The sequence below is a fragment of the Cinclus cinclus genome, chromosome 2, assembly GCF_963662255.1.
Source record: "Cinclus cinclus chromosome 2, bCinCin1.1, whole genome shotgun sequence".
Taxonomy (NCBI): domain Eukaryota; kingdom Metazoa; phylum Chordata; class Aves; order Passeriformes; family Cinclidae; genus Cinclus; species Cinclus cinclus.
Genome location: NC_085047.1, coordinates 29,827,951 through 29,842,947, shown reverse-complemented (window position 1 = coordinate 29,842,947; position 14,997 = coordinate 29,827,951).

The following is a 14,997-nucleotide window of genomic DNA, read 5'->3' as shown; positions in this document are numbered from 1 at the left end:
AATTCTCTTCCACTGATCTTTGCAAATGATTTCTCTGTTGGTGTGAGACAAAGGTAACTTAGATTTTCTGTTTCCTTTTGACTTGAGGAATAATTAAAACCTCAAACATCTGGGCTGATTTGCTGTATCCAAATGACACTTTAAAGCAATTTTCTCAGCATTTTGTCATAGCTGCCAATTTCCATCACCATGTTGTTTGGGAGAACTTTTGGCCTTTGACCAAGTTTGGACAACAATAGCAAATAATGATAATACATGTGTATCTGTGTATCTCTCTATACACATACACATGTAAATTTATTTTTCAGAAGACTTTATCCATGTGGGTTTTTTTTGTTTGTTTGTTTTTTAGAATTGAAAAGCCATTTACTGGCCTTTTGACTATTTCCAGTGACTGTGGCAGCTGTGCTCTGAACAATTCCCCTTTCCCTCTTTCTCCCCCCTTGTGCTGCTCAGGTGTGCGTTATTTGCTGCTGTGGCACACCTCGGAGCAGCCCTGAGGTGACTTCCAGTTGCTTCAGTAATACGAATATCACCTTTGGCCATGGCTCTGTAGAAGTGCCTATGTCCCCATGGTCACACAGGTGTGCTGCAGATAGACTGCCAATGCACAGAGGAGCAAAAAAAAATGTTTTTAACATTGCTACAAACACAATTACCACTTTATTCCTCAGATACTTTTGGGACAATGCAAACAACAAGTCTCCTGTTCCCAGCTCAGCTGCCAGTCTCAATCTCCATCAGAAAAAAGACCAGAATTTGCTAACTCTTCAGGTCTGGGTTTTTAAAATTATTACTTACATCTTCCCTGTTTTGTTTTATTTTTTTTTTCCCCATAGTGTGTACATGAAGTAGATCACTAAAGTGACCGTTTTCTGACCCAGGTAGTCAGTCATAAATGGTACTATTTTCCTCAGGCACACTGCACTCTAATAGAAGACAGTGGTAAGGAGTTATTGGTGCAGTTTGCAAAAGCAACTCCTATTGATCATTTAGGTGATTAGGTTCACTCCTCCTCTCTCAAGCTTTCCTCACACAAGAGTCTTCTGAGCGTTTTGCCCATGCACAACTTTCTGGATATTTCCATTGAGGTATTGTCCTATCAAGGTGAGTCACACCTGATGGAACTGGTTTTGACACTGATGGTTATTACCCTCACTGCCATTAAGGCTCAGCAATTATGGGATAATTTGTCTTCTGAAATCCCAAGTCTTGCAATAGAATGAAAGATCTTCCCGTCAAGCACTACAAATCCTCTTTGGAAGTTTTGGTTCATCATATTTACTCCACCTCTAAAAGCATTTTAAATCCAAGGAGCTTTATGCTGAAAAGATCCTTGTCACTAGTTTCTTCTCTTGTGAAATGGGAAGCGCCCTGTTGTTTTGGGCAGTGCTTCTGTATATTACATCTTCACAAGCTCTGAATGCATGATTGCTTTTTATTGCTACTGAACAACCTTTGAGTAAACATGAATCACTCTTTATGGCACCAAATTTGAAATGTTTCCTTACCAGCTACCTCAATTATCTCCCCAGGTAGGAATTTGATAATGATCTGTAGTACACATAAGATTTTAAAATAGAACAAACTTTTTTTTTACACACTGCTACTGTCCCTACTGTCATGGGAAAAAAACATAAAAAAGAAAAATGTCTCCCTGTCTGGTATGGTTCCAAGTGTAAGAAATTATACATATTTTTTAACTACTTGTAAGACCTTTGATACATTTAATTATTTTGTGTATCTGTAAATGCTATTGTACCTTCCTTCTGCTACAAAGCAAAAGCCAGTGATTATTTTGGGATTATTTCCGGATTACCTGCAGCTTCCTATATTTTCCTGCATTAAAACTAGTGACCTGAACAGTCAAGGAATAGCATCATGGATGTTGCTGTAAGTTTGTTTGGCCAAAGAAGCCCCAGCACAGTAGGTGGCAAAGATGGGTGGATGTGAGGCTACACCTTGAATGGCTGCTGTCTTAAGCAGGGAGGTGTTTCCCCAGGGTGCAGGGACTCCCTTGAGGGAGAGGTGGTGATCTCCAAAGAGGGTCATTATTAAAAAGCCATCAGAGATTTGCAAACCAATGTACTGGGCTGTTGAATGCTTTCTCCCTTGCTACTGATGTAACTTGCCAGACAGCAGTGGTGTCTGTCCCAAATAACCAGTGGTACCACAGCAGCAAGAGCATGTCCCTGCACACACTTCCACTCCTTCGTGTCCCCAGGAGGCTGATCTTCAATGCATGTCTTCATTTGTACTTTTTAGGAGCTGAGTGGCTGCAAAGAGCCACTGTGGTGAAGTAAAAGCGAGCCCCGGGGGAAAATTGAAGCTGTGTCTGTTATCTGTACCTTTGAGCATGAAAGATGGGAGACTACTGGGTAGAATAAGGAAAATAAAATATTGTAGGACTGAGAAAGTCCTGCTGGAGCCTGGGTGGAAGGAACCTAGCCTCTCTTCCTAGGAGAATGAAGTCAAGGTGAGCAGACCCCAGCAGACTCATCTGTCAAACCTGAATTAGCTTCTGAGGAATGCAGCTGACTCCCGTCTGTTGTCCATATTTCAGGATAAGGGATGTTGCTTCCTGGAAATGGTGTATCCGACAGGGTGCTGAAGAAGCCCAGTGACCCACACCCTTTAGCCACACTACTTTGTGTCCGAGCCAGATGCCATCTTCATTACCTGTGACCCACTGTCCTGCATGAGAGAATCGGAGTCACCAAGCTCTACCTCTGCTGCACATTCCCTCATGGAGGATCACTCAGCCAGATCCACACCTCCACAGACACTGATCTCATTCCAGTCCTGCTGCTACGGGACCGAGTGTGGAAATGGCCAGATGAAAATTCCCACCCACTGGCACAGCTAAGCTAACACACATCTGGAAGCTGGGTGGACAGTCCAGGCTGGAACAGCAGCCAGCAAACCTATAGGACTGGTTCTGCATCTGCTTTGTCCTGAGGGGCAATTAATAAGTGGGTAATCAAGATGGAGCCTCTTTGACGTCCCCCCACCCTCCCCTGCTCTCCCCAAGTGAAATCTTCAATTTCCTCATTCCAACCCTAACAATATAACCATTATCACAGCCACCTGACTCCCTGGCTCTCTGTCCCCACCCCTTTACTGATCTCTCCTGCCTGTTCCTGGAAATTGGAGGCAGAAGCAGCCACCTCAGACCAGTTTTTCATCAGGCAGCTGCTGTTCCCCGGCCAACAGAGATGACAGGGCTGGGGCTGGTCCCCTGCGAGCCCAAGGCAGCACCTGCCTCGGCACAGCTCGGTGGACACAGGTGCTCCCTGCTGCCTGCTGGCAGCTTTGCCAGAGCTGGTGACAGGACAGCCTTGCTTATGTTTAGCCTGATTTTTTGGCACTGCCTCATTGTGATTCTCCAAATGCCCCCCGCAGGCACTCCCACCCCAGTGGTTTCATGTTGCTTCTGCTCCTCGGCTCTGCTCTGCTGATGGTGATCTCTCCTCCTCTGGAATATGAGCCAAAACCTATCCCCTTGAAAAGAGAATCCAAATGGAATTAAGCCCTTAAAATGAAAAGTAAATCTATAAATCCCAATTCTTTTGTGGGCAAGGCCAGATTTCATAGCCAAATGGCCCAAGGGAGCACCTCCCACCACACCCCTCTCAAAAGCAGGAGCAGAAGGCATCACCACCACTTTCCAGTCTCCCTTTTGTTTGTTCCAAAGCCTTCAATTAATTATTGTGCTTGAGAGGTTTTATGTTTTCCCTCACAAGGTCTCAAGATAGCAGTGATGCAATGTTCTGGAACTGGTCTGAAAGCTCTGGAATGGTCCAGGAAGCAAAGAACTTAAATTTTGTTCAAGGTGTAGCTTGATAAATTCAAGGGAAGCATTAGCTAACAAGATATTCTTTGGTGCTGTCTTGGTTTTTATAATGAAGTGATCCGAGGTTTCTGAATTCTCTGTAGAATTCAGAATATCTGGATTAATATTTTTTTTGTTTGTTTCATCCTTTCTTTTAAGCAGAAAAGGTTGGCCAACAAAATGTGGGTCTTAGTCAAGCCATGTGACTACTTCTATTGATACTGAGAAGAGTGAGATTTCTTCATTATAGTCACTATCCCATTCTGTCATTTCTTCTTTTAACTCCATATCAAGATTTCAGCTGCTTTAGATGTGTCTCACGTATCTATAAGTTTGTATTCCTGGGTGAATTTTGGGGACAGGAAGGGGTTTTAATCAAGTGAGTTTACTCAAGTTCAATCAAAACATAGGTTGTTTTTTTGGGAGAAGGAATCTTCCTTTCTACCTTGAAAAGTGGTCCACTTCAAGGGGTCTCGGGCCTTTTGTATCCCCTGCCAGTAAAGAATCTCAAAATATTTGCTCCTGGTATGAGGATATGCATATTTATCAGCAGAGGCAATTGATCTTTCATGCTAAGGACTTAATAAGATGTTGATGGTGTTTCATAAGATGTTCATGGTGTTTCAAGTCTGTGAGGATGATTTAGGTATATACAGAAATATAACAGAAGGGAAAACCAGCAGTTTGTAAAGAAACCAATACTAAACAAACACAGGACTTCAGAACTGTTTTAAAAAGAAGGAAAAGAAAATGAGATAAAGTAGGGTTGTAAACAAGGGAAGGAGAGAGAGTTGAAAGGAAATAATAGTAGTAAATGAACTCAAAAAGAGAAGAAAATTGTTCCCTCCTTCTCTGCAAGCTGCACCTGGATATGGTGGGAAGTCAGTGTTACCACCTCATACAACCCTTTGCCACAACCCTTCATTTGCCCCTATCCCCTTTTTCCTGCTCTTGTCACCACATCATTGTACCTGCTTGGGAAGTGTTGCTGTTCCCTCTTACTCCTCTCTCGCCCTCTCTGGGTGGCATCCCAGTCCCAGTACTGATGGCCTGTAACAGCACCTGCCACAACTGTTTTCTGCTGTGTGTCCAGAAGTGTCACCTCTTTCACATTTTCATCACCTAAATTCACTCCTGTCACACTTTGCCATCCTTAGTAACTGGGTGTGCTCATGGGCTGAAAAATGGGGTGAACTCTGTTCTTGTGGCTAAAGAAACAATTATCCAGTGGAGTAAAGGTAGTTCCAAAAAGCATCTGGATTTGTTCTACAACTGGAAAATTAGAGAAACTTTGTAATGTTGTATATAGAAAGGCAGCAAGTCAGGTCAAACAAGGAACAACCAGCAAAAGGTATCAAAATGAACAGATCTTATTTGAAACGCATCAGGCACCTGCCAGATGCTCTGAAGGGTAAAACAGTGATCAGGCTGTGCAGGGAGTGCACAGCAGAGATAAGGCCATCACAGACACCTCTGCAGCCTGTGTGAAGCACTGAGTGATGAGATCAGGGTGGCAGAACCCATTCTTCAGCAGGGTGGGGTTTGCCAGCAAACCTGTCTGAAACTGAAGTGGCTGTGGAAAAGGCTGTTCAACACACTGACAAAGCAAACAGTAACAACTTGCTGGGAGCAATGGCATTTGTCCAAGAGTCTTAAAGGATCTCGGAGTAAAATAGCTGAAACTGCTCTGAGCAGCGTGTCCACCTCTGGCGTGGCACCTCAGGAGGGGAAAGGGCTGAATGTGATGCCCTAGTTTGGCCCGGGGCAGGTGGTGGAAGAGTTTCTGGGACTTGTTTGGGCTTCTGATGAAGATAACATGAATAAAAAGAGGAGAGATTAGTACAGCTAGAGACTAAGAGGGTCTGGAGCAGCCTGGCACACCTCTCCTATGTCCCCAGCAGGACAGCCAGACTGTCTTCTGCCAACCTGACAGTATGTGTGCTCTGGTCCATCTCCTGAAGGTTCGGATGCATGTTTGGATGAATGCTGCCTGTAGTACTGGAGCCAGCCAAGACTTGTGGAGTGGTGGCTCTTGCTGCAGGACATAAGGGATGTGGTGGTCCAGGTACTTTTAACCAGCTCCTGGGGAAGGGGAGAGTAGCAGTGACCAGAGGGATGTGTTTGTGTCCAGCAAACTGCTTCACTGCTAGTGCTGACCCTCTCCTTTCTCCTTTCCTGATTCAGGAGAAGGAGCTCCCAGTGCTGCAACCTGCCTGGGTACATGGGTGGGGATGGTCCTCATCCCTCTGCTGTCTGTCCTCACCAGGGGCTCCTGCCAACTGCTGTTGGTCCTGGAGCCTGAAATCAATCCTCTGCACTCCAGATGGGCTTTTTGAACTTCTCAGTTAATTTTTCATCTGGAGAGAATATCTACCATTTTTCAGCATCTGCTCTCACTCATTGAAGGAAATGCATGGGAACCCACCTGGGTGTGCTGGGAGAAGTGGAATTTTCAACTGACCTGGGAGGAGGAGCATGTTTTTGCAGGGGGTGGGAGCTGGACTGACTTAATGTTACACATCATGCTGCGGAGGGAAGCATGAGTCCCATGTTTTGTCTGGGACACAATTCAGGGGTGGTTGTAATGGAGCTGGAGGCCTGCAGAAAAGACCAATCCTTTTCCTTTTCCCGTCTCTTCTTTCTCCTTTTGTTCTTTTTGTGTTTTTGTTTGGGGTTTTTTTTGTTTTTTTTTTGTGTGCATGTGTTGTTTCTCTTTGTTTGTGGGTTTTTTGAGAGGTGGAGAATATGGAACGTTACAGGTACTTTGTTGTCCATTGTAGCTTATCACTGCTCATGTTACTGAAGTCCAGGTGAAGGACACGTCAGAGAAAGTGTTCAAGGCAGAAGATTGGTGTCACTGGGAGAAGCAAACATGCAACACTAGTGAGGATGTGTCTTTGGTCAGCATTTTGTACTCTTCAGGGAGCTGTATCCTGGTAACCCTTCAGACCCAATAAAGGGTTCTTCACAGATGATGAGCTTGGAAATTACATGTGAGGCTGAGCACAGCCCTCAAGGGTTCTGACATTTTCAGAGATTCCATGGAATCAGAGGAAGGTTTGGGTTGTCAGGGACCTTAAAGATCATCTAGTTCCAGCCCATTGAGCAGGGACACCTTTCACTAGACCAGGCTGCTCAGAGCTCCATCCAGCATTCTCAGATGTTTCTAGAGTGACAACTCTGCAGCTTAAAAAGCAATCCTTGGTAAGCTGTATCTTTACTGTGGTGCACTTACCCTGAATTCCAGTGTCACAGAGGTGGCAGGTGCATGACTGGTGGGGGCTGGCACACTGACCTGGAGGGTTGGGAGTGGCCTCTCCTGTTCTTTGTGTCTGCTGTGTTCTAGAAAAGGGCTTTGACTGAACATGGTGCCTGCTTTGCCGTTACTGTGTTGGAGAAACAATGCCAACAGTTGTTCTGGAAGCACTGCAGAATGTGTGATTTTGATATAAAGTCAGGTTGAAACAAACACAACTTATTTAAATGATTTGCCTCTGGTCAGTGTATGCTTTCTTGGAGGCAGCTGAGCTTCATGTCTGTTCATAAAGGGCTTCTGAACCAATCTAGTTAAACTGTTGAATCTATTTTGCTAACTTAAATTGAATGAGCAGAGGCATAATCAAACAAGTGGAACCTATGGGAAAAAGATAATTTTGAGCTTTGCTTTATTCTTTGAAAAATAACTACTCTTTTAATACCACCTTAGACATTCTGGCTTGTCCATATCCACAAAACAATGCAGCCACAGCCTCCAAGTAATCTTTGTTGGCTCAAGTGCAAAGAACTTAATCTTTTGTTTTGCAGATTGACAAAACATGTATAAAATGTTGTATTTTATATCCAGCAGTTCTCCTTAAGAGTTAGTTTTAAACACATAAATTTAATATTTATTTGCACTGACACAGTGTGCCTTACAATGGGCTGGTGTGCCCAGCAGCTAATCAGATGATGACCAGATTCCTGCTCCTCGATCCACATGGCCAGGCAGTGATGCCATGTGGCACTTGGCCACAGCACATTTGACCTTGGAAGGCACTGTGGCTGTCTCCCAGAGAAGCAGAATGACTAATATTATTTATCCCTGTCTTCTTAATGCAATCAGGTTTATATTTGATGCACTTTTACTCTCAGCAACATTTTCTGTGATAAGTGTTTTATATTTAAAATTGAATGAATGTTGCTGTTAAGTACAAGGTCACCTTGTTTATCAGTGAGTATTACTTTTTTCTGCTTCAGAGTATCTGCTTCACTTGTTTTTGTGGTTTAAACCCAGCTTGAGACCTTCAGGGACACAGTAATTGTTGACTCTAGTGGGGAATATCAGAGAGCAGGTAGTCAAAATCAAATGCCATGGTATATTTCTCCTTATGAAGAATATGGCCACTCCCAATGCATTTCTTCCATACCTCCATTATTTTTCCTTCTTTCCAAGTCAGTTTATGGGCCAAAAAAGACAGACCAACTGCCAGCTCTCATTTTCAGTGTAACACAGGCTTTGGAATTTTACCCAGTGTTTCTTTTCACTGATGTAATTATTTTTTTTTTAAATTACTTTGAAAGGACATCTTAAAAAAACCCAACCTGACCTTTATTTGAACACCTTGAAAGACAGTCTACCCCTTTTTATCACTGATAGCTAGGACAGTCATTCTCACTGTTGAGATTGTGATGGCTTATTCTGCTCTGAACATGCCTAAATATAACTTGCAGTGGTTGATTCTCACCGTGCCTTTCTCTCGGGTGGTGGTGCCACCAGTACTCTGTGTTTTCTGTGGCGTGACTGAGAGATTCTGGTTTAGCGAGACCATAGTGGCTCAGTGTCCCCTGTCAGGCATTCTCTGACCTTCCTAATTGCTGCTGTCATTTTGCTCTGGACCCTCTCCAGGCTTTCAGGATAATTGAGAGCCGTGTGTGCGGCCGCTCCGTGGGTGGGTGCTGCAGCTTCAGGCTTTGCTGGGTGTTCAGCTCTGCGCTGTCAGTGACAGGTGATGGTGACTCCTCCAGTGGCTGCCAGCGAGGCTCCTGCTCTTGGCAGCTCGCCCTTCCTCGCTGTCTGCACAGGAGCCAGTGGTCACACACCACCTGGGGCTGTCCAGGGGTGTCCGAGCCCAGCGGGCCGTCCATGAAGCTTCCGTGAGTCCTGAGCCAGAACAGCAGCAGCAAAAGTGAAGAGGAAAGGCTATAAGGAAAAACTGCTTCCACCAGCAGTTACAGTCTGCCCCTGGTCACTCCTAGGTGTTCCCACAGGTCAGAAAATTCAGAGGGATTCAAGGATCAACAGCATGGTGGTCCAGGACCTGAAGAGACTCCACTAAAAGTGCTGAACATCCTGTTTTGGCTGAGGATGTTCACCTGGCCAGGTGGCTCATGCTCCTCTGAAGGACTCCCTCTCCTTTAACTACTGACCTTGACATTTGCAAATTTTATCAACGGTGTTTTTTACAGTTATATCTCCTGGTACAATTATTAAACAACACAGTTCTTGTAGAGACACACACATTTTCAGCAGTGATTGGTGCTTCTTTTTGGACAATAAAATTTTGCCTTTTAGCTACTAATTAATCCATGTAAAGCAAATTGTTATGTATACAGATGCTCTTCTTTTTTCTTCAGAATTTACAACTTTCTTGATGTGTTTTCACTGGTGTTTTCATCAAATGAATGTATTATTTTGTCAAAGGATAAAGTCAGGTTTGTTTCTCACAACTTTTTTTTTAATACTAAATTATGAAAATTATATTAGTTGTTGGAGCATCTCTTAGCTAACTTGTAATAACTTCATACTCTCTTACCTATGATTATTACTACAGAACAATCTAACAGTCAGGTGTCATCTTGGTTTCTCTCTTTGGATACTGGCACATGTTTTTCCAAGACCTTGGGGTTTCTCTAGCACCAGAATTTTTAAATACCAGACTCCATCGGGCCAGGCACCTCCTCAGTCAACTTTTTTTTTTATGATTCTGAGATGCAAATTTGCTTGGCTACTGATCTGAAAATACTTATGCTTCATAATGCTGTTAACATTTCCCTTAGTTTGCAGGAAGATGAAGAAGTTATTTTACTATCCTCTTGTAGTATGAATACACAAATCTGTTTCCTTCTGTGTGCAAACAGTTAACTAACTTTTCTGTATCTATAAGCCTCCATCAAAAGTCTTAACTTTCAACAGTTTTACCTATATCCACCCAGTAAGAGCCTAAGCTCTCACTGCTATTTCTTAGTTCTCAATGTCTTTTGAAAAAAACTGCTTCCAAGTGCTGTTAGCACTTGCAGCAATCCAGTTTTTCCAGATTATTTTGAACACTCCTTATCACCTTGTATGCTTCATAAATTCTCACTTTTATTGTGTGCCATATACCTCCTTTCTATATCCCTTCCTTCTCCTTTTTTCTCCCCCCTGCTGCTTTTATACAAGATTTCTAAGTGTTAACCTTCAAATTCCCTGTTAGGCCAGAAAAATGTTGAATTGTGTCTGTCCTTTTTTTTCACAGAGACACAGATCTTCATCTTGTAAACTCCCAGCAGTGAAATGTCTATTAATAAAAATTTTATTGCAGCTTTCTCCTGTGGAGTCCGATTTTTCCAATTGCTTAGTTTGCCATCAGTTTAACCCATTGCTTCCCCTGCTTGAGGATTTACCATTTTGAAGTACAAATTTTTGCCTACATATATGCTCAGGTCCACACATAAAATGCATAAATACATAAAGATCTTGGTTAATGCCTCGTAGGCATTGACCAGGTGTCCTTACATACATTTGCAGGTACACATCTACATACATGCTGTGTATCACTTACAACATGTGCACATACATGCAGGTACATGTATTTCCACATCACATATGCAGTCGTACAAACACACCTATATGCAATATTATTTTCTCTGAAACCAGAGATGAGGCATTTCTAAAAGTGTGTGCTTGTTGCCTGTAACACAGCAATGCAGCATGGAGCTGAGGCTGTCCAGGCTGCCCTTCCTGGATGAAGATGTGTTTTCCTGTGAGTCCATCCCTGAATGTTCACTCAGCTCCTCTACCAAGGGCAGCCCTCCCCCTCCCGTACCAAAAGCACTCTGTTAATATTTGGACAGGGCTGGCTTTTCTGAGTAGGATGTATCAAGGGACAAGAGGCAAAGGACTGCAGGTGAGTGGCACAAAGGTGTCTTCTATTCTGAAGCCCTTCGAAGCTGTGGAGGCTTTGGTTTATCTGAAAAGGAGAGAGAAACAAACAAACAAACAAAAAAAGTAAAATGCAGTAAGACCAAAGCAGTGCAAAACATCACCTCATGCTGCCTTCCATCACAAATGAGCCTCCAGCTCATCCACTCCCCTCCTCTCCCTGCAGGATCCTGGGATATCCTGACCCCCATCTCTCTTAAGCAGCAGGGCAGGGGAGAGGCAGGTGCTCCTCTCTGCATCTCAATCACGAAGTAAGAGGCTCGGCATTTTAAACTCCCACCTGCTCTTCTCCCGAGCACAGTGAAGAGGTCAGTGATGAAGATGATAGCAGCAATAACATCCCCCACCTGTCCTGGGGATCTCCCTTGCTCTGCAGAGGAAGAGAGGGCTCAGTGATGTTGTGTTGCCTGGAGCAGCGGTGTAGCCAGCGAGCTGTCAGAGCTAAATGACCGTGCTCCCCAGCAGCTGGCTGTGTCAGGCACACGCATGTGACAGGAAACAAGTGAGCCAAACCCACACAGACCCAGGGCAAGTTGTACTGGCTGCACTGATGTGTCATAACTCGTTAAACTGCAGGTGTGACTTGCTTTTCCCTGCTGGGTCAGAAGGAGACACAGAAGCAATCTGACATCAGCCAGGAGCTCCAACAGGGGGAAGCATTTCTTGCTTTTGTTCTCTAGTAGCATCCACTCCAGATGAACATTGGATCCAGATGTGTGTCTAGCTCCTTGGGGCATGGCTGTTTTCTTGTGCCTGTCCACTGGGTTCCAGACCCCTTGCTACAGACTTTTGTTCTGTTGTTTCACCTTCAGCCATAAAATCTCTTTTACCCTGAAGGAAATGAGGTTTTTTCCCCCCTGAGAACTTCAGGGAGTCAAATAAATGCTGAAGAAGTGAAGAGGTTTTGATTCCCACAGTAGGAAGATGAGGTGTGAGGAGGTCTGGGCAGGGTAGGATGAAGAACTTGTTCCTCTGCCCCTGATGCCTACCTGGTGCCTTGAGTTGGGCACTCACACAGATGGGCTCTGCCAGGGCTGCTGTAGGTGGTTGGTGCCTGCATTGAGACTGAGCTGATGCTGAGGCAGGAGGTGATGCTGGAGGTGCCATCTCAGCTTTGCCAGTGGCTGGAGAAATGTGTGTTTGGGATGTTGTGGCAGTTCAGACTAGTCATCACATCTCTCAAATGATGCTGCTGCTGGAATGGCATGAACTCTTGGAAATTCTGGAGAAGGTAAACAGGGAATTTATTTATTGATAGCACAGTACAAAAGTCTGTCCACAAGGGAAGGAAGACAGATGAGCAGCCTGTGACGATGGATGTTGGGAGCGGTGGTATGAGGGTGCAGGGCCATTTCAGTGCCTGAGGACAGGGGACTGCAGTTGCCCCCAGGCACTTCCCTTCCTCACTGGCCAAATGCAGCTGGGTGATTTCTGAGCCTGGTGCTGTGGGATGGACACACCAACAAATGCTACATCTCTTGTCTCCCAGGCTCAGTCCTTGCAGCCAAGTGGTGGATCCCCACTTCCTAGCAGCTTTGATACCTCCACATGGACCTTTGGCCACCTGGTCAGCTGTAGTCAGCAATGTTCCCTCCTTGACTGCTGCAGTGGGTTTTTCTGAGCAGCAGGGCAATGCTAACCCTGCTAGAGAGCCACGGAGTGACCATGAGCCAGAATGTAAGGTAAGGCCCTCACCAGCCTGCTGAAAGCTGTGCATGCGGATCTCAGAGTCCACTTCCTCCTCATCGTAGACCATACACAGCAGGAATTCTGCATCGGGGATGGATACTGACTGCCAGTGAATCCCTCTCACCCTGTACCGTTTTCCTCTCTGGAAGAGCATTCACCTTTAGGAGGACCTAATTTTCACTGGGTAACCTTCACTGCAGGGGTGGGGGTGCAGGAGAAGCCCCACACTGGCTACCACAGCTGCTTCACTTTCACTCTGACAAAGCTATAGGGAAAAAAACTCTACATTTAAACCTATTAACTCTTCTCACACCAAGCTTGGGAGCCTAGAGGCAGCAGGGAAATGAGGCACAAACACTGGGGTAGAGGAGGCCCTCACAACCTGCAGTGCTTGGAAACATTCACCTCTCTGCATATTTGCTTTTTAGTCTGCTTTATCTTTGTGAAAGACTTGGAGCTTGGAGGCTGAAGCAGATTTTTTTTCTTTTTTCCCTGCAAAAGCTTCTTCAGTCTGGAAAGAAGATGGTTGCTCTGCAGTGGCATGAGCCAGATCCAGCTTCCCTTTAGCCCAGTGGGCATGTAGTGCCACCAGCAGCTGCCAATTCAGCCCTGGCTTTGCAGGAAGAAACGTCAAACTGCAAGAAAGAAAATGGATGAGCTCTGATGGTGTTTAACGACTGCCTTTTCTCTGACTTTCAAACACATGGAGAGAAGTTTGCTGCTTCTCTGATGGTCTGTTTCCTCTCCTCACAGCAACAGAACACCCTCGCTGTGGCCACCTAAAATCATGGGTGCACACCTGCAGGAAAGCATGATAACCCCCAGCCACAGCTCAGGGCTCTGGAAACAGACTTACCCTTTTCATCCCAGTCCCATCCTCACTCACCAGTTCAGTCCTGCTTGGAAAAGCCTCAAAAGGAATATTAACTCTTCCTGCAGAAGCTATGCTTAGGAGCCATGAGCTGTCAGAAGGGGCCAGCTGCTCTGCCTGGTGCTCCCACTGCCTCTCCAGAGTAAGATCACACACCTACCAGCACACCCCGTGGGTCCCTGCCAGTCTGAGATGCATGCACCTCTGCTCCCCTGGGCCCTACACAGGTTATTGTCCAACATTTTCTGTGCTCTCAGAGGGCACTCACATGTTCCAACAAAGCACAGCTTTTGCATGAAGGCATCGAGTTCAAGAGACCCATTCAGTGGTGCTACAGCTGCTGGGAGAGTGCTTTATATCTGTTTTCCTACTCAGGGAGATGAAAACCTGTTAAATCACTATGTGATGACAGATAAGGAGGTATCAGTGAGCATAGGCCTAGACATCAAGGGGAAAGAATACACTCATTGCGATGAGAGAAGCAGCAGCAGACAATAGCAGTCGCCAAAGGACCATCTAGTTCAGCTAAGGGAAGCAGGTGAGGCTGGAGTGGCAGATGCCGATGTACTGCAGGGAATCTCAGGTGATGCTGGGGAATCAGAGAAGTGATGCTGGGAGGAGACCTGCAGAGGTCTGCAGTCCAACCTCTGACTCAGTCTGGTCACCATAATTTTGTCCAACCAAATCTGGAAACCCTCCAAGATACTCAGAAAGGTACTGCCATCTTTCTGGGGACCTGTTACAGTGCTGCTTCTTTACCCTTCCAGTAAAAAAGCTGTTCCTGAAGTTCAGCCTGAACCTACCAAGTTTCAGCTTGTTGCCTCTGCTTCTTTATACATCACCTGGTACTCTTGAGAAGACCTTGGCTCCATTATCTTTGTAACCACCTTTTAGATATTGGTAGGAAACTATATAGGGTGCAAACTAGATACCAGGCAAGTACCAAGAACATGGTAGCATAACAGTCACCCCAGGTGTTAAAAATTCTGCTGTTCAGGACTGGTAGAAAGGAAAATAAAACCAGTTTGTATCACATGTATGATGTCACAGGTTGTTTATATGGAGCTCAGAAAGCTAAAAGAGGCTTTTCTCTGGTGCAGCTCAGTGTCAGTCATGAACTGCTTGAGTTCATGCCTGGATATGTAGGGAGAGAGCAAATATTAAAAGAGATAAATCCCAGTAAGAGCTCTGCTGCCATGGGGAAAATAACTTCAGACTTATGGACTAGTGAATCATCTCTCATCATAATAATGGGTCTCAGGTCTATAATTCTCAGCATGACATGACAAATTCCTTCAGCAAACCATCACTGAACCTACAAAAGATTTGTTAGTTGTAAATAGCAATTAAGTCATAGAGCAGGTGGCCATCAAAAATAAATTTGGAGGGCATGATCATAATTTCCTTACATATAAATTCAGTGGG